Here is a 19,631-nt window from a genome sequence, read left to right as displayed (position 1 = left end):
GTTTCTTAAAGTTATCTTAAGGCCAGTGACTTTGCACTCAACAACTTCAATGAGAGATATTTTTAAAGCTCTACATCCAGAACACTTTTTTTTCTTTTTTTTTTTAATATTTGAAAAGCATAACAGAAACCTTATACGAGCCAAAGTCCACAGAGCCCGAGTAAAACCACAGGTTATAGCTCCTGGAAGAGGAATGTGTTTGATCTTTCACCAGCCTTTTGCCTACAGATGTTGTGTCAGCAGTCAGCTAAACATTTCCTTGCTAGTGAGATCACCTCAGATTAGAACCATTTTAGAGAATAAATTCATCTCTGCTGTCAGCATCACAACAGAAATTAAAGAAGCCAAAATAAAAATTAGAGACCCATAGAAAAAAGGCAACCCACCAATCCTAACCTGTACTTTAGGACCACCAAATCTGCACTGACAAATAACAGCTCTGCTCTATTTCAGCCCTACAGAAAACTCCCTGATCACCCTTCACCAGAGGTGAACTCCTGATTGCATGATTATTTTTCTGACGTTCTTTGTGAATTCAGAAAATATTATTTAGAAAATCTCTTTATCAATACAGGTAAAAAGAAGTACATTTGCTGTGGTATACCTCACACAGAGCCATCAAAAGCAAAGCCATACCCACCCCTCTGTGCCTGGTGTGCTGATTTTTGAGCTCTAGCCTGAGTTTTGAGTAACAACCTCTGTGCACTTCACCATTTTCCTCTCTTCCTGCCATGCTTCAATGTGCCCCACTTGCAGAGCTGATCCAGTGATAGCAACAAACCACCAGGGAGTTCCTGAATTCTTCCATTCCTCCTGCCAGGATATCCATTATTTTATGAGTTTGTTTGTTGGGTTTTTGGGTTTTTTTCCCCTTTGGTGCTTTTGAGGTTTTTCACAGAATACCAAGCACTGCACATTTCACAGAGTACCAAGCTCTGCACTGTGTTTTGTGATCTAAGAACAGAGCCTGCTTGCCCTACCAGAACACTTTGCCATGTCAAACTAAGATTTCTTCCCAATTTATCAACATCCAGGCTCAGGCTGGAAGGTAATAAGTTTTCTGTACATGTATGTAAATATATTTGCACCAATATATATATAATCCATGCATTATTTTGATCTAAATCCACTTGTCATTAATAAATAACTCAGTAATAATTTATTATTCTAAAAAATTTAAGGGCAAAAGAAAAAAAAAGGAATAACAGCAGGCTTCTGGGTTTGGGTCATTTTTCTTATCACAATCACTGCTTCAAATCCCTGTTATTTGTGTAAGAACCTTTCCACCTGGAAAAGGTTTGGGAAGAATTCAATGCTGAGCACCATTTTCCTACGTGACTTTTAAAAAGTAACTTCCACCCTTCCTTTTCCCAGTGACAGCTGTATCCTGAGGTAACACTAGGTTCTTTCCAAAACAAATGTGGCACAGCTGCTGTAATTTATCTTCACAGCTCATAGCTTAGAGTTACAGACAGAAAATACACTTAACAAGGGAATATTTCCACTGTGTGTTCCCACAATGCTGCAAAAGTTTCCTCAGTGGCAGGGAGGATGCTGCAAATTGCCTGAAAGGGTTGGAGCAGCCCTACCAAGTGATTAAACCCACATTATGTTTCTCTACAAAATTTGGAGGGCTGTACCTAGTTCTGGTGAGTTCTCCAGCCTCTGCAGCAGGAAGAGTTTCTTTTAGCCCTAGGCAGAGGAAAAGGCTTCTGCAAGTGTGAATAAACCAACAGAGAGTTGCAGGAAGGTTTGGCTGGGCTTTCTAAGAAATTACCTCATAAAATCTCTGCAGCAAATGTCCCAGGTTCAGAAGATTTCATAAAACAAGAGTCAGAAAAGGAGCAGCTCTTGCACATCACTTTCCTCTGGGCCCTGGCACAGGCTGTGATTTAGGGGTGCCAGCACCCTCCAGCATCTCACCCAGATTTGCTCACCACATTTGCTTGCAAATGCTAAGATGCAAGGAAGGAAATAATTATTACTGTATCTGCTTGGGAATAGTTCCACAAACTTCTTTCTAGTTTACATAAGCCTTCAAACATTTTTACACATTCTGAGATTTCACTCAGAAAAAAAAAGATGGACTCCTGAAAAAACAGCTGTGGGCTAGAAGAGCTGTTTCCATCTAGCACTGGTTGAGTTATTAGGCTAGCAGTGAAAGAGAGAGACACCATGTTACTCTCAGGATCCAACAGCTTCTTCTATCACACTAAGATAAAAATGTGTGAACATCAACCACATGGAACACAAGTTCTTTGTTTTTCTTTCCCTAATGAACTCTGCAAAGAATGCAACATAATTATGCCTCCAAAAGAAACTACTATGCTATCAGAGATACTAAAAAAGCTCTGTTCTTTGGCTGGAACCCATCTCTGCAAATGCTGTCACAACAGACTCCAAACTGTCACTTCAGCAACTGCCCCTCACGGGAAAAACATATTTCTTCTAATTAGGCAAAATTCTAACTCTGCATCTGAAGAGTATAATTTGATCTTTTCTCTAGAAACTCATTAAACACTTGAGCTCAATTATTAACATTTGCATTAATAACTCACTGATTTAACTACCCATTGTGTGAGTGCAGCTCCTGCCTTGGCAGGATGATGCTCTGAGGAGCATCCATGGCACTGGGGAGGTGGCGTGGGCCATGTCCACCTGAGGGACTCCTCTGAATGTTGCAGAGATGTAGTTCCTGCCTCTGGGGCTGCCACCAGCTCACCAGATGCCTTTGGGCAGCTTTTCCTCTCTTCCTTTCCTTTCTACATCTGTTTAAGACAGTCAAGCTATGAGCAGGGACTTCTCATTCTCCTCCTTCCCTCCCTCCAGGATTAATAAAGTGCACAATACAAGGACACCAAGGTAAAAATTGCAATAATAACTCCTGGCAAGGGTAGAAGGTATTAGTACCCAGCTCCTGATGCTGGGTCTGGTAACATGGAGCTCCCAATATGAGAAAATATAAATAAAAAACTTCATGCCTAGGTAGTGTTTAATGCCACAATTACTCATGCTGGGGCTCCTGCAGGGCCCAGAGCAGCAAGAAACCTGCTGCAAGCCCTAGGGGTTCTGAGATAAACCCAAACTACACTGATTCCTTGATGGAAACCTTTCATAGCAATAGGAACCCATGATTTATTCAGTAAGAAACAGGTTTTCAAGCAGTGTTGTAAACACTGAACACACAGACATGCTTGCACCTGGCCTTGGTTATGAAATGAGGTGAGTTCCAAATCCAGGGCACACTGGGGTGATGCACAGTACAGCCTTTCAAATGCAGAAATGTATCTTCAGAAAGATATTTCCTCCCAAAAACTCCACAAGGGAAGGGAAGGGAAGGGAAGGGAAGGGAAGGGAAGGGAAGGGAAGGGAAGGGAAGGGAAGGGAAGGGAAGGGAAGGGAAGGGAAGGGAAGGGAAGGGAAGGGAAGGGAAGGGAAGGGAAGGGAAGGGAAGGGAAGGGAAACACAATATGCACACACACACAACTAACTTCCACTTTCGGTTTAAATCAGGTGGGTATGTACATTCCACACTTTTCTCAAAAGTAAATGTTCTACAGGTCTTTGTCAGGTAATTTCCCACAACATTTATGGGTGAGAACCTCCATGTTAAGGATTTCCAGAATCCTTTTAAATTCTCCAGCTGGTATTTGCTACAGTGTTTTGGATATGCAGTAATGTGTGAACCTCAAGAAGCTAAAAGGCTCCAGCAACAGCTCTCTGCTATTTGGATACTAACTCAGACATTTTTGCTTCACAGCAAAGGAATGTAGCAAAAGTCAATTTTTGTTATGAGATTTGACACACTTAAGCAACCTTAAAAAAAAAATAAAAATCAGTGCTATAAAGGAGCTAGCAGAAAAAAGAAACCTTTCCAAATTGCCAGTGCCATAAGATATTTTCAGATGAATAAAGGCACAAACTTACGCAAGAGCTTCTACACAAACTGTAATATGGGCTTGCGTGAGACTTGGCTGCTTTTGTTATTCCTGCAGTTGGTAAATTCAGGCTTAACAATTTCTGAAGTCCTTTGGCTTTTACAAACAGGTGTGATTGACAGCCTCTAAATGCTCTGCTTTTCATAACAACCATGATTGACAGCCCTTTGGTGCATAGCCCAATCAGCCTAACAATGTTATTGTTCTCTAATAATTACCTGATAATTTTTTTTCCATGTGTTGCCGTTAGTTATGGTTCAACTGAGAGTCCTCTGAACTTCCCAAAAGTTGATTTAACTTGCACAGATTTGGGGCTGCCTTTCTGGGAGCCTCCTGCTGTGGTGGCACTGGGATTACACACACTGGTTCCCAAGGTGCACAGGCTGTCACTCCGCCTGTAAGCGATGCTTTCCCTGGCAAACAGAACACATCAGAGCCCCAAAAATGTGACAATCCATGTGTCATTCTGGCATCTATCACCCACAAAGTTTTCGTACAAAGAGAAATGTTTCTTAACTGAGTATTCCCTGGAGCATGGAGAGCACAGCTCACAGTTTGTGTGCACCCAGGGCCAGAGCCTCGCGTGGGATGCTCAGCTCCACTCACCACAGTTTACTGCCTCCAAGCTGCTCGAGATGGCAACTTGTTTAACCTCTGCTGAAAGCAATAATTGAGGTTCTTCTGCTACAGAGAGATCATCCTCGAGAACACTCAGCCAGGGAAACTGACTTGTGTGAATCATATGAAGAAAATCATGACCTGGCAGAGTCCCTTTTCTGGTAGCTACAAAATAAATGTCTGAAATTGGAAAGTGTGGGTTTTTTTCATCTCTTGATTTTCAGATAGATAGGATGGGAGCAGGAAGGAAGCAGCAAAATAAAAACCCACATTGCTTCAGATTTCTGAAACTTTGTGAATATATTTTTCTTGAGTGTGTTGAAAAGCATGATAAAGGCCACCTACATTGCAAGAAGGGCAAAAGAAAGATTTCTGTCAGAGGGCTATTGAAAGTATATTATGATGCATTTAGTTACTCTTAAAAGGGCCAATTAAAAAAAGAGAACCCTTAAAGAAGGAAGCATGCCCAGTCTGAGTTTTTCCAAACATTCCCAGTTTTTCAACAAGGGTACTGAAAAAGTAAATAGAGAAGGAGAGAGCTGGGACTTTGCTCTTCAAAACCACAACTGCAGAACAGCTTTGCAGTTCCCTTGTTGGGTCACCTTTTCAAGAGCTAGTCTGAAGTTTGGCCTCTGCACCAAACTACACTGTGCATCACCAAACAGCCTGCAGGGCATGGATTTATTTGTGTGTATAATGCTGTAATACAGAGGGTTTGTGCAAATTTACTGCAAATGGAAGCAAGTACACAGTGCATAGACTGTATAGCCAAATGGGCTAATTCTGCTCATAAACATTTCCTCACAGAGATTCAGGGGCTACACTGGGGCAAATTGAATGGTTAAACCATTACTATTTGTTAATTTGCCTTTCAGTACTTCTGAATTTTAGCCATATATTTACAGAACTGGCCATTTCCATAATGTATTAGCCATGAGCACAATCTCTAATTATCTACTGAGCTCATTTCCTGATTGAGTATTTTTCCCATCCTGTAAAGCTATTGGGCATTTTCTTAAAGTTGGGTTTGGGTTGACAAATGGTGTAGAGAACAATGGTGAGGTGATGAATCATTGCAATGACAGCACTGTCTCACTACAGGCTGAGCAGAGTATTCATTGCATACTAGATACAAAGCAGAGGACAAAAAACTCAGCCATCTGTAGCTTATGCCAACATCATGAGCAAGAGCTAAAAACAGCTTCCCACAGATCTTAAGTCAATGGTGTCTCTGACACTTTTTTCCAAGGACTTTCAGGATGCATTACTGAGTTCTCAGCTCAGCACCCTGCAATCCCTCACCTCCAGCTTGGGCTCAGAGACTCAGTGCACTCATCTCAGCTTGCCCAAAGTCTGGTTTGGCACCTAAAGCTCAGTTCTTCCACATGCACACAACCTCTGCTTGCTCGCCAAAAGACAGCTCAGAGAACAGAACAATCACTGTGGGGATAAAACCTTTTAGGGGTGCAAGAGGGTGGAAAGGACCATGTGAAATGGGGACCCACCCCACTGCCACCAATGAGAATAAAGTTTCCAAACAGATGAGAGCAACATCCTTCTCTGCTCTCTAGGGCACAGCAATGTGTGAGAAAGAGGCACTGTGAAAACTGCAGAGGTCCTGGTTTGCAGGGAGTCTCTTGCAGATCCAACACTTTTAAAAAATTATTATAGCAATGGGATATCTCCTGGTGTTTCATATCAGATTCCCAGACATTTTTTTAGCACAAACTGACCCCTACCAGGCACACAATGCCATGGATCCTATCATTCCTGCCCTTCACAGATCAAGCTGCAGTGGGCTGGCCCTGGCTGGATGCCAGACATCCTCCAGAGCTTCTCCATCCCTCCCTCTGCAGCTGGACAGGAGAGAGAAAAGACAACAAAGAGTTCAGGAGCCAAGGACAGAGAGAACTCTTAGCCTTGAGGTAACTCTGCCATAAAGAAGAGGGAGATGAAGGAAGCACTTCATGCATTTTCAGGATTAAAAGTGAGCATCAGAAGCCACATTACCAGCTGTGGCTCTGAAAAAATTCCTTCACCCAGGATTTTTCTCCTGGGAAGCTGAGGAGCCTCAGAGAAAAGGAAAACAATTCTTATCTCATTTGCTTCTCCTGTGTTGTGCTCACATGTGGAATGTGTTTGGAGATTGTTCACCCACAGGTGATTGTTCCATTGGATTCTGCTGGGAGTTGTTTTCACTCTTTGGCCAATCAGGGCCAAGCTGTGTCAGGACTCTGTAGACAGTCACCAGTTTTTATTATTATCTTTTTAGCATTCAGTAATTGTCCTTTCTGTATTCTTTAGTATAGTATAGTATTCTTTAATATAATATAGTATCATAAAGTAATAAGTTAGCCTTCTGAGCACATGGAGTCAGATTCATCATTCCTGCCTTCATGGGGACATTCCCAGCAAATACAATAACCAGCTGCCCACAAACACCATGAAGAAAACCCTGCATGTGGAAGAAGAGTGGCAACACCTAACAGCTCACACCAAGCAGCTGCACAACCACAGTGTGTGCTGTATTTGAGATACCAAAGTAAGAGAAATTAATGCTCGTATGAAGTTTCTTCCCTGCAGTGGGTGGGACAAGCTTTTCCTTCAGTCTTTGCTGTGTTTCAATACATTTATCTCATCTTGCTCTCACCATTTCTACAATGCAATCCCCAAAATCCCAGACAAAAATCCAGAGAATAATCAATACATTTATTTTTCTTATTTAACACAAATTACCCTATTATCTAAGTTTATTCAATAAATTCATGGTCCTCAAATCAGTTTTGAAAACCCCCACTTTCATTTTATAACAATGGAAATCTTTCCCTAGCACTGTTTCACAGTAGGAAAAAATTGAATATGTCAGCTAAGGCCATCTTAAATCTTGAATAAATTACTTTTACCCTCTCTAATTATTACTTACCAACAGATACACTTCCAGCATCCTCTTCCCATTCATATTTTCTTACATTCACAATCTAAAACCAGATGCTAATAAATCCACATCTATCTGATTTACAATTTCACTAATTATTTATGAGATCAGCTAAATCAGTTTCATTTAGAATTATAGCCTTAGTTACTCGAGGCAGCATTTTCTCACAATTAACATTTTTAAGCTGCCTTAAAGTAAATAATACAATAACATTTAATCTCTTTCAAGGTCCAAATATATTATTAATAAGTGATTTAAACTGGCAAGCACATACTTAATTCTAGAGGTATCCTTTTAATCCAAAATGAATTAAACAAGAATGGAAAAATAAAAACGTGCTATTGAGTATAAAAGACCCTGAAAAATTCATTTTTACATTCCAGTGATAACACTGAAACCAGCCTAGTTTAGTATCTTCAAAAATGCTATGAAACATGAACATATTAATCCTGTCAATAAATTAGACAAAATTTAAGGTGCTGAAAGAGGCACAGACCTTCAGCTGCCAGAGGTTAACTCCAGAGGGGAATGTCACAGCTTTGGCATCACAGCCCAGCAGGTGACACTGCTCCACGTGTCACAGCAGCTCCAGGACGGGCTCTGCCCCACTGCTGACTGCACAAACTTCCTTAATCAGATTCTGAGAACTTGTTAAAACTTTTTTAAAGTGTGTTTGTATCATTAAAATAAATTATCTTCCGCTCTGTTGAATAATCACCTCAGCTGCCCACAGGTGCGGTCCCAACCCTCAGCCACTGGGGAGAGTTTCCCCAAACTCCTGCTGCATTCCTCCCCTGCCCTGACCCTTTCCTCTCTTTCACACACTAAATTCTCACAGACTAAATAACCTGAAACCATATCTTTGAAGCAACACCTTCCCTGAAGCCCAGGTTTCCCAGGTCAGGAGGTTCTGGGGGAGTGCTGGGGAGCGAAGCTGCTGGGTGGGAGCTGTTCTAGAGCCCCAGCCCTGCTCTGCTGCACTCACAGCCCACCACCATTTCCTCCCGAGGCAAAAATCACACCACTTGCTCTTCACAGATTAGCACTTGACTGTTCAATACATATTCCTCTGCTTCAGCTCTCCAAAGAAAGCCAAGTACTTAGGGTTTTTTCAGTCACCCTGAATCCTGTCATTTTTGACAACAAAACCACATTGCTGAGCGTTTTGGTTTTTTTTTTTTTTTTTTTTTTTGGTTTTGTGGACTGTTTTTCTAGCCTGAAGATTTTGGCCAGAAAAATTTTCAGCAAAGTGAAAGAGAATGGAGCAATGATATTACTTTTGTCCCATTTCCAGGCAGAGTGGCAGAGAGCCAGTTCTCAGAATTTTTCTCAGAAGCCAATTGATTCATGTTTGTCTCAAGTCCCAGTATCCTTGTGAGAAGCTGTCAGAGGGCAGCCAAAATTGCTTCACCTACAGATGAAAGGCCACTCTCTTTCAATCATATGCAAAACCAGGGAAGTGCCACAGAGCAAACAGCTTTGCCCAAAATTCAGATTGCACCCAGAAGTTCACCAACCATTAGTCATTGCTGTAAATCAGCATGACTAATCAGCTCAGCTCCACATCCCAATGACACTAATGGATGTTCAGCAGCCCCAGGACCCATCCAACAGGGCCAGGGCAGCTCTGGTGAACTGCACAGCAAGTGCAGGGTCATGGTGGAGAAGCCTCCCCACAAAATCCTCAGCAAGTCTTGCTTTAAGCCAGGCTTGAAGGTGTCCTGTGACCAACACAGCCAACTTTCCACTTTCATACCTGGCCAGTGGCAGGAGCCATGCAAGCTGTCAAATTGGATGGGAATGAAAGAGCAAAATGGAGAACACCACAACCTGGCTTTGCATCTTAGAAATCAGCTTGTGTTGGATACAGAGAGAAACGGGACTACATTTTAGACATGTTCTTTCTTCAGGTGAACTAATTCACCAGACTATATCTCAAAGTATCTTCATAACACCAATATATGGGTATATTCAAAGGAAAACTCTTACAGAAAGCCTAACAGCTAATTTTGCATGATTCCTTCATTACAAGTTCTTACACAGCTTCTCTATTATCTCAGGCTCTCAAGCAGCTTTTCAGACACACAATATCTGTACAACATGTAAACTTACTTATGTTCACTTTACAAGCAGATAAATCAAGACCTGATATCTTGGAAATAAAATCTGGGAGAAGCAACAGAGCAGACACAATACCCCAGGCTGGGTTCATCCTGGATTCTCTCTCCAGAAAGCCTGGACTGAATACACTCAAGGTTTTCACTCTTTTAGCTCAGCCACGAGAGCAAAGCACACCCTTCCATCAATCTGGAACTCTTGGGTAACCACTCTGCTTGTCAGACTAGAAGCAGTAACAGAAAGACAGAGGGAGATGGTAAAATTAAGACAGTCATGACTATTTCACAGAACTTCCATGCTTCGGTGCTGTTCCATCAGACACCCAAGGGAAAACATGATTTTGGGCATGTTTTGGACTGGAAATTCATCATGCCTGAAATTCAGCACTTTGGAATGAGTTGTATCAGCTCACTAGCCCAGGGGTCTTTTTCCCTTTTTTCTGTCTTTATTTTATTGTTTTTTCTCAGCTGGGAAATATCCCAGCTAATTAATGAGTTGAAATAGTCACTAATGGATTCAGTGAAGGCAAAAATTAATGCAAGAGAAGTGCTGGGATCATAGAGCCATGAGTGAAGGTAGGGTGGGGAAACCTGAAGAGGACCCTTCCTTTAGAAGCAGCTAAATACTCAGCAGTTAATTGGGCAGAGGAGCTCAACACACCTTATTCAATACAGTGCAACCTGAATATCACTGCTGTCTGTGCAACACTCTGCAGCTGCCTGGCACAGTCTAAGCTAGATGCCTGAATTGCAGCATTCAGTGTGAATGTCTGAAAACAGTCTGATGGCTCATGGACCATTTCTGTTGTGAATTTAAAGCAATTGTAATGTCTGAGGCAGTTTCTTCAATGTCCATAACTGAATTCAAATTAAAAGCAACAACCAAGAGACATGAGCCTAACTATCTCTGCCTGAGGCAGAAGAATTGATATATTAACTGAAGGATAAGGTGGAACACATTGTACCTCAGGAAATGCATTTGCTCCAAAACACATTAAGACTGTCAACAATTTGGCTTGAATGTTCACAGCATGGTACACCAAAAAAAAAATGATTACTCTGCCACAGTATGCAATAAAACCAGGCTTCAACACAGACAGTAATGCTCCAGAGAGAAAAAATACATGGACAGCAAATCAAAGAAAAAGATTGGAATCATAAGGGATTAAATTTTGCGGTTGATTTGGTGTGACCAGTTCCAATTAGATGCCAAGGTTTCTTCTGGCATGTGAAAGCAGAGTTTAATCCTGCTGCCCATAACCCCCATGTCTGCATCTCCTCTGCACTCACCCAGCACGTGAGCACCAGGGCTGCCTCCTGCACACCCTGCCCATCTCAGGGAGCCCTTCCAGCAGCCCAGGCATTGCTGCTGCAGAGCCACAACAGAACATTGTGGACAGGAGTTCTGCTGGAAAGGCAGTGCTGGGCTTTGGCAATCAAAATAAACCCAGCACTGCAAACTGGGACTTGGCTGCATCTTTTCACTAACCAAAACACCTACAGTAAATAATTATTTAGTGTTCCAGGACTTGCTTGTTTTACTTATACCAACATTAAAGAAAGAAAAATCAAGGCCTGGACAAAAATGCAGCGCATTTTCTATGCAGGAGAATAAAATTTGCTGCTTGGTCACAAAAGGACAGACTGGCTGGTGTTGGAAGGGACCTCTGGAGTTTATCTGGTCCAGCCCCCCTGCTCAGGCTGGTTCACATAGAGCAGGTGTCACAGGAATGCATCCTGGCAGGTTTGGGTCTCTCAGAAGGAGACTGAGACTCTGCCATCTCTCTGGGCAGCCTGCTCCAGGCTCTGTCACCCTCACAGAACTTTCCCTGCTGTTCTGATGGATCTCCCTGTGCTTCAGTTTGAGCCCATTGCCCTTGTCCTGGCCACCACTGGAAGGTGCCTGATTGGGTTCTTGTAGGCAGAACCTAAAGAAGTCAAGGGAAAATGGATTGCTGCTACTGAGGGGTGGAGTTCACCACAAGTGAGAACAGAAACAACTTTGGATATTTAAATGACACCGTTTTGCTGCTGTATCCAACCTATTATGTTAAAAAAAAATCACCAAAAAATGGTTGACGGGGTTTTTTACCTGCAGCAGATGATATTTTTTGGGGTAAGTGGAGTGTTTTCTGTAGAGGTTTTGAAGAAACTAAAAAAATCATTGAAGCCAAACCAAAGCAGAGCCATCAACTATAAAAATGGTTTCCTCCCCTCTGTCAAGCCAAATAGTTTGTTTAAAAGTCCAAATTCTCAGTCTAAAAGTATCAAATAGTGCTTGGAACCAGAAGCTGAAGTTCATGCTGCACTGGAAATTTGCTGTGCCCTGTGCAAGCACTGGGTCTGTTCCCTGCATGGTTTGACTGCCTCACTGTCAGCTGGAAGCAGAACAATCTGGTGGGTGTGATGTTTTTCACTTCTCTACAGTTACACTCCTTGGAAGCTTATCTTGCCTTATCTTCCTTCTACTTACTCCTTTAGTGACCTTGGAAAATAGAGACAGAGATCACAGAAGCAGAATCCTGAAAGGATTATTGCTTTTATTATCCTACCATTGGGGAGCTGATTAAAAGCACATATCCTTTCACAGACTACCCTGCCATTAGCACTTTCAGCTCTCTTAAAAAGGTCACTGAGCAGGATATTAAACACAGTCTTAAGTACTGAGCACTCTTTATTCCAGTACAGGTGTTGCCACAGCAAATGTTGTAGGAAGTTGTCTGTCCCCAGTTCAGGAGCCCTATCTCAATTCCTACACAACACAACAATGGCAACAAGGATTTTGATAAGAAAACCTCACTGGCCTGACAGCAAGGCAAAGAATTGTGGTGGGTGATGGATAGTTACATAAATACTGCTATTTTATCTGCACAATTCCAGCCAAATCTCTGCTCTGTGATGGCCCCTGAGCCACTGCCCAGGCCACAGTGACAATATGCTTGACCTGGTCTGGGACCATCAGCAATCCAAAGCCAAAATCCCTGTGTGAAATCCCTGCAGATATCACCTCACACCTTCACAATGCCAACCCAAGGCCATTGTACAAAGTTTGAAGATAGGGCCTTTCCTGCCTTCCCATTATAACAGCAAGCTGCTTTCTAATGGCATTTCTCTTGAAGCTATCAGCTGCTTTGGCATCAGGCAGGACCTCCTGATGTCTCCTGCTACCATGCAGAATGGCAGGGCATGAACTCAGAGAGTCTCTTAAACCCAGCAAGAGGTTAGACAGGGAGAATAATGCTCTCCATGCTGTTCAAAGTACCAGTTATAAAATCAGTGTATTTAAGAATAGATTGCAAGCAGCCATCTCCATAAGCACCTAAGTCCTTTTGTGTGGTCACACATCTTCTTTAATCCAGTAGCTTTTATTCCATGCCTGGTCTAAATAGCAACAGATCTGCTGGAGCAGCAGGGCTCTGTGGTGTTTAACTGAGGAAGAGAGCACATTGCCAGATGGACAGAAATAACTCACAGGAGCAGAAGCTTTTTCTTTTTTGGCTGACGTTAATCCATTGCTGCTCTTAGGGAAGAATCCCCCACAAGTTTTCAGAGAATTGAGTCATTCATGCCTGGAATGGATGTGGTGAGGGTTGGCTGCTCTGCTGCAGGGTGGGCACAGGGAGGGGAGGGGAGGGAGCCCTGCTTGCTGACAGCTCTTATGCAATGCAGATCACCCATCTCCCTGCAGCCATTTGTGGGTGTCAGGAGAAGCCAAGAATAAAATAAACCAGGAAAAGCCTCTGGAAAGGTCTGCTAAGCAGAGAGCTGAAAGAAACATCTCTCAAGGTACAGCAAGCACACCCTGGCTTCAGCTCAAAACACAGCCTGAGGTGACCTGTGCTATGTGATCACAGGTGATAATCACACACTGCACTCAAAATTACTGATTGACCTGCCCAGGAAGTGCAAAAATCGGCCCAGAAAAGTGGACATTAGAAAAAAATCCTTACATTCCTGTCCATATGGGATAGATTCGAGTTCCTAAGCTTAAGAAAATAGGTAGGTGCCCCCTCCTGCTCGTTACAGGGAGTTGTGAAGCAAATTGCAGCATTTAAGATCCTGCTTACCCACAAGCCAGGTAAATTAGAATTTCTTTCTTTTTCTTCTTTTTAACAGCTTGTCTCAAGATACAACAACGTGCATCTCCAGCAGAGAAAGCAGGTCAGCACTGACTGCCATCCAGAAGGAGAGATGGTCAATTAAAAGAAAGAAGCCAATTAAGAGGCAACTGGGCACTCCTAGTTAGGAAGACATTAGGGAGAAAAGAAAGGAGATAAGGAACATGATTCTCTGGGAACACCCAGTCTCCCCAGCAGAGGCTGGAGCAAACCTGGGCATGTGGATGAAATTCTTTCGTGTCCTTGCCTGCAAACTGAGGAAGCATGCTATGATCAGACACTAGAAATTCAAAATAAAATCAAAATCCAAGCAACAGCACTGTGGTTTTGTCAGCTTTAAGCTTCTGGTTTTTCTTGTTAACAAGATCAAGAAATTTCTTTGCCAGAGAAAGCTCTAATTCTGTAAACTTACAAAAGTTTGTAAAAGACAGGATTACTGATTAACTCCTGATTAATGCTGGAGCTTTAGGGCAGTATAGCAGCTAAATTAATACTTAAACTGTACATGGAGGATTGGAAACCAACTGTGAACACTCCTGAGTCTCCTGCAAAGCAAGCTTGCTCTCAAGGTCTTCAGAATAAGCATAATAGTCCTGGGTTTGGTCCCATGCACTCTAAGCACAGTGAAATTGTGGCCATAAAAAACCACTAAGAACAAGGTTAGAAGGAAGCCCAAGCAATAACAGGTCAGGTCACATGAAAAGCTGGCCTTCACTTTGTTGCAACTGAATTTTTGCAAAAAGAAAAAGTTGCAATCCCTTTCAAAAGAAAATGTAAGATATAACCTAACCCACATCCACTGCCAAATCAAAGCTCAATAATGTTCAATATACCTTTTTATATTGCCAAAAAACCTGAATATACTGGATCTGTTGAAGTGTCCAATACCAGCTAGAATCAAGAACAGCAGAAAATAAATTTGGTCTCTTCTGGAATGTACCAGATAAGGCTTCTTCAATATCATAAAAATATATGGAGAAGAAGCTTTTAATTCAATCAGCATTAAAGAGTTTCACTTAATTCCAGAGGGGGAAAAAAAACCAAGCCCATCTCTGCTCAGCATAAAAAGCAACAGTCTTTGTAATGGAGCAGAAGGACTCACCCTTTTCTCTCATTTTCAGAAATAAAGCCCTGTAAACACTGGGCCTACTCTCAGTCTGTACCTTCCCGATGCTCTGAATGCCTTGGTGCAGTAACAGCAAAGCCACTGCCCTGCCCTGCTCAGATGAGGCACACAACCTGCTGGGACCTGGCCTCAGAGCAAATCAGGAACAGGACATGGCCTCTCTCACCGTGGGCCTGTTTGGAATTTGAAGAAATTACCTTTTTATTTTAAATGACAAAAACTATCATCCTAAATCTGTATTGAAACCCACAAATGGTTCCTAATAGAATAACATGCTGATTAAGTCATCAAACAAAACCCTCTGGTGCTGGTAGCAGCAAGACACCAGCTGTTTCTGAGAGCAACTGTGTGTGTCAAGGGCAAAAAGTGACAAGGTTTCAGTTCACATCCAGCTATCTGACCGTGCTGTGCTTTTCTGCCCAAGAGGACAGAGGCACAGCTCACTTGGTCAGAACCTGGGTTTGATCCCTGTGGGCCCATTCACTGAAGGGCTGCACCCAGCGATCCTTGGAGTCCCTTCCAACTCAGAATATTCTGTATTTCAAACGTGGAATCAGCAGGAATGTTCCTACCCAAAGTGCACAGAAGGAAAGGAACCTCTGCCTTTCAATTAATTATTTAAATCACTTGATGCAACCCTTATGTTCACAATCTGCAGCTACACTGAGAAACATAAGCAGTCCAAAACCTCTAAGGACCTTAATCATTACAGAATATGCAGAGGGAACTTGTTGACAACTGCAGCAGTCATTTAAATCTGCTGGCACTTTTGGAAACAAATAGCTCTGTATAAAATCCAGCTGGAGCTGGCTTCTCCTCCCTGGTCTCTGAAGTGACAGCAGGACATCCCCACCTCCACCCACCAGGTGCTCAGCAGGGCAGGCAGTGAATCCTGGACACCAGCACACGGAGCACACGGGGGTTTTCTCTCCTGAGAAAAGCACAAAGCAATTCTTCTGCAGCTGTCACTGAGAAATGCTTCCCCCAGAAACAGCTTGTGTTGTTCTTCACAGTGTTTTTACTGCTGGACAGCAACCATGGGTTTTTCGTGGAAATCGTTTCCCTCTCCAGGAGTACAATTCTTCACTGTTAAAATCCACAAGTTTGGTGATGTTAAAGCTTTCTGTCTCCCCACCAGGAAGTTATTTTATTGTTAATTTTTAGTCAAAGCCTAACCAATCATTTCCACCCATTAGAGGAGGATGTGCTGCAGCAGTCTGAGACTTCACAAATCTCCAATCACCAGTGAGACATGCCTGGAGTCTTGACCTTGTGTGCAGACCTTGTCTTTCTGCTCGAGTGCTGCTCAAAACATCCTTCAAATAACTACTGATTTTAGAGTATGTAAACTTCAAAACACTTCTCTGAATTTTAAGGGAGAAGGATAGAACAACAAAAATCAAGAGGATGAAAGACAAGACCATGCAAAGGAGATAAACAATTTTGCTATATTTTTTTTAGGTTAAGTGTACAGAGCTTTTATGAAGCTAGTGAAATCTTCTAGATGAGCCTTTAGGGCACATCAATTTAGAATTATTTTCTTTCTGCTCTCTCCTCACTAACATTGCTCAAAAACAGTGCTGAAAATAGTTGCCAGCAATGTAATTGAGCCTGTGAGAGGCACCATAAAGGCTTCTGTGCCTCAATCTGATAACAAAGCATTTTCAACCAAACAAAACTTCCTGAAGAGAATTTTGGCTTCACCACATCTCACTTCATCTGGGAGAGCTGCCTTGCCAGGCAAATTAGGAGCAGTGTGCTGGAGCTGGCACTCTCCCAGCCCAGCCCCTGCCAGAACTCTGGAGTGCCCTGTTCCCCTTGCCTGCCCCAAGGAGCAGCAGTTTCTTCACCTGAACACACAGTTTATCATTGGCCCAGCTCCAGCTGAGCAGCACTTACTTTGTTCTGGAAGGAGAGCACCTGTGCTCAGGGAGGGGAGCTCTCTGCAGCCACCTGCACATCTGGTGGGTGGGGGAGCAGCTGGCAGGGACAGGAGCAGGAGAGGCCGAGGATCGCACAGAGCCACGGAGACACAGCTCCCCTCCACGTGGAGCAGGACGTGGCAGCACAGCAGGAACAGGGAATTCAGCCCCTCTGAGCTGCTCCAGAGCAGGTTTGGTGATGAGCTGGGCAGGTGTGTGGCTCAGGGCTGTCCTAGCAGGAATTCAGTGGGCTCTTCCCAAAGCACTCAGAGCCTGGCGTGGCACGGGGCTGAGCTGCTCACCAGGGAGGAGACTCACACATGCCAGGGAGACCTCTGGGGAAGAGAGATGGAGAGAGAGATGAATGAAAAACAATGTTTATCCTTGAGATTTAAATGTCTGTGGCTTTTCTAGAGTATGTTTGAAACGTCCCAATTAAATTAGTCCATTAGACAAAATCCCATTAATTGGACAGCTTGGTCAGCTGTGGCTTACTCAGAATTTGTTCTGGTTTTAGTATTTTATCATTAAACATAGTTCTGATTAATTTAAACCTCACAACACCAAGGAAAAATTGCCCATAATTAACATATCCAAGGGTAAGCAGCTTTCATCACACAAACACCAACAAGAGCTCACACCACTCTCCCCCACTCTACTTCACTTGTTTATTTAATCTGGTTTATCACTGAATTTCCTCTCTGGGTTCCACTGGTGCAAACTTGCACTGGTTTGAAGGGTTCCTCTGCAAACACAACAAACCAGCTCCATACAGGAAGGTTTAATCTGTCACCAGAGCTTTTCAGCAATCAGATCCCTAAGCATTTAGCTTTGTTAATTAAAGTAGCACATCTGAAGAATTAGCAGAAGGGAATACACGGGCATATTCCTGTGCAATAGGGAGAATTTATACCTTCAGCAGTCACCAGTGGACTGAAAAAAGCCAGTAGAGCATGGCACATAATGTTGCAGCACCTCTGAGCTAGAAAGACAAGTAATATGAGTCATTTAAAAACCAGAAACATTCAAAAGATCATTAAAAAGCTAGTAAACCTCACAAAATCAAATAAATACATTAATCAATTAAAACCTCTATGAAGCATCCTAATTGAATTTTGCTGTAGTACTGTCACATGGCTTTGGAAGCTGCCCTTCAGTAATCCAATCAAAAACTGGCATGTTCCCATTCCTACTTACTCTCCCTGATTGGTGAAATATCAGAAGGAAATAAAAAACAAGGTGGAGGGATTCAGGAAAAATAAATACTAGCATTTTAATTTTGTCATGTTTTTCTTATTTATGAATCTTAAACTCATTTATCCAAGACGGTGGATGGCATCCTTTTGCAAGAACGAGTTGTGGCCAGGAGCCCCTACAGGTATCCTGGAACACAGCATCACAGGCAAGGGGGATCACCCAGCACAGGAGCCCAGGCCAGGGACAAGCCTGACGCTCGGGGGAACTGCACAGCTCGTGCTCCAAAACGTCTCTACTGCACAGCCCAAGGAAACAAAATGGCAAAAACTCCCCTGTGCACCCCACAGCTCCCACAGAGCCCAGAGCTGGGGCAGCCCCAGGGAAGGCTCCATGCAGAGGCTGGGCAGGAACCCAAGGAAGCCAAAATCTCTTCCCAGGAGTCTCCTGTGGTATCTAGCACAGCACAGAAGGGATAAAGGAGAGGGGGAAGGAGCAGCAAAAGCAGCAGCAGCAGCACAGGGAAGGCCAGGAGCAGATGTGCATTGGCTGCAGCAGTGCCTGCCCCAAACCAGCCCCAAAGCAGGGTCAGCAGAGGAGCAAGAGCTTAGGGGAGGCACTGACATCTGTAAGCAAAGAAGATGGGAAAATTACTGATGTAACTGATGCCAGCTAACCCACAGACCCACTGTCTTATCAATATACCAAATATCAGCCCATCAGTGCTCTCCAAAGGGAGAGGAACACAAGCAGGAGGCACAGAAGATGTGCATCATGTGTTTGTGTACAAGGGGGTCCTGTGATGGACCCCCCACTGCAGGTTCCTCACTCTGCATCACTGTCTGCTTTCAAGCACCACAAAATTTCTGTCTTTAAAAAGTCCCTTTTGCAACAGAAGTGACTCTGAACTGGTAACTCTGCTTTAGCAGGCCACCCAATATGATGTAATTTATCCTGCACACAGATGACAAACCCCAGTGAAGACTTTGCTGTGCTACAGTCTGAGGCCCAAGGCCCTCATGCTGGTGACCCTCCAGCAGTGACAGCTGCTGAGATGAGCCCATGAGCAGAGGACAGAGAGCAGCAGCTGCTCTGAGCCCTGCAGGAGTGAGAAACCCCCAGCCCCACCACTGCACAATGCCTCCTCCTTTATCTTTTGTAAAATAACCTCTCAGGAAAGCAATTTCCAAAGTGACTGCTGCTGCTGGTGACACACAGCTAGGTGAAAGAGAGAATTTACAGTGATTAGAATAGATCAGATTTATGGACTAACAGGACAGGCCATGCGTGAAGCAGGGAATGAATGTAATGAGGCCAAGAAAAAATTAAACACATGCTCTATTCCAACCTAAACAGCAGTGTACAATTAGACAGGAAACACAATCTAAAACAATCCACATCATGCTTCATAGCAGTATAAAGAGAAAGCAGAAAAGGTCTTGCAGCTCTTCAGACTTCACAATACAGAGAACAAACCAAGGGAAGACTGCTGAAACATCTGTATGGAATGCACAAAGAGACTGTCAATCTCAGGAGCACTTTTTGCCACACTGGAAAATGTGAGACACTGCCAAACAGGCTTCCAGAAGGTTCAAACTCAGTCCTGAAAGATTTCATAGATACTGTGTTATTTAGGCAACATGAGCTTTTTTGCAAAACTAAA

General features: G+C 43.2%; 1 protein-coding gene across 2 annotated transcripts in view; it reads right to left on the bottom strand.

Moving 5' to 3' along the window:
* HTR2C (5-hydroxytryptamine receptor 2C) overlaps positions 1–19,631 on the bottom strand; it is a 216,889-nt gene that overhangs the window by 57,884 nt on the left and 139,374 nt on the right. For both annotated transcript variants that reach the window (XM_066559604.1, XM_066559606.1), the window contains exon 2: positions 16,752–17,109. The gene's annotated coding sequence lies outside the window, so the exon portion shown is untranslated. The remainder of the gene's footprint in view (positions 1–16,751; positions 17,110–19,631) is intronic.

This window comes from Molothrus aeneus, chromosome 14 (assembly GCF_037042795.1).
Source record: "Molothrus aeneus isolate 106 chromosome 14, BPBGC_Maene_1.0, whole genome shotgun sequence".
Lineage (NCBI taxonomy): Eukaryota > Metazoa > Chordata > Aves > Passeriformes > Icteridae > Molothrus > Molothrus aeneus.
Note: the sequence above shows the minus strand (reverse complement) of the source record. Positions and strands in the feature narration are given on the sequence as shown.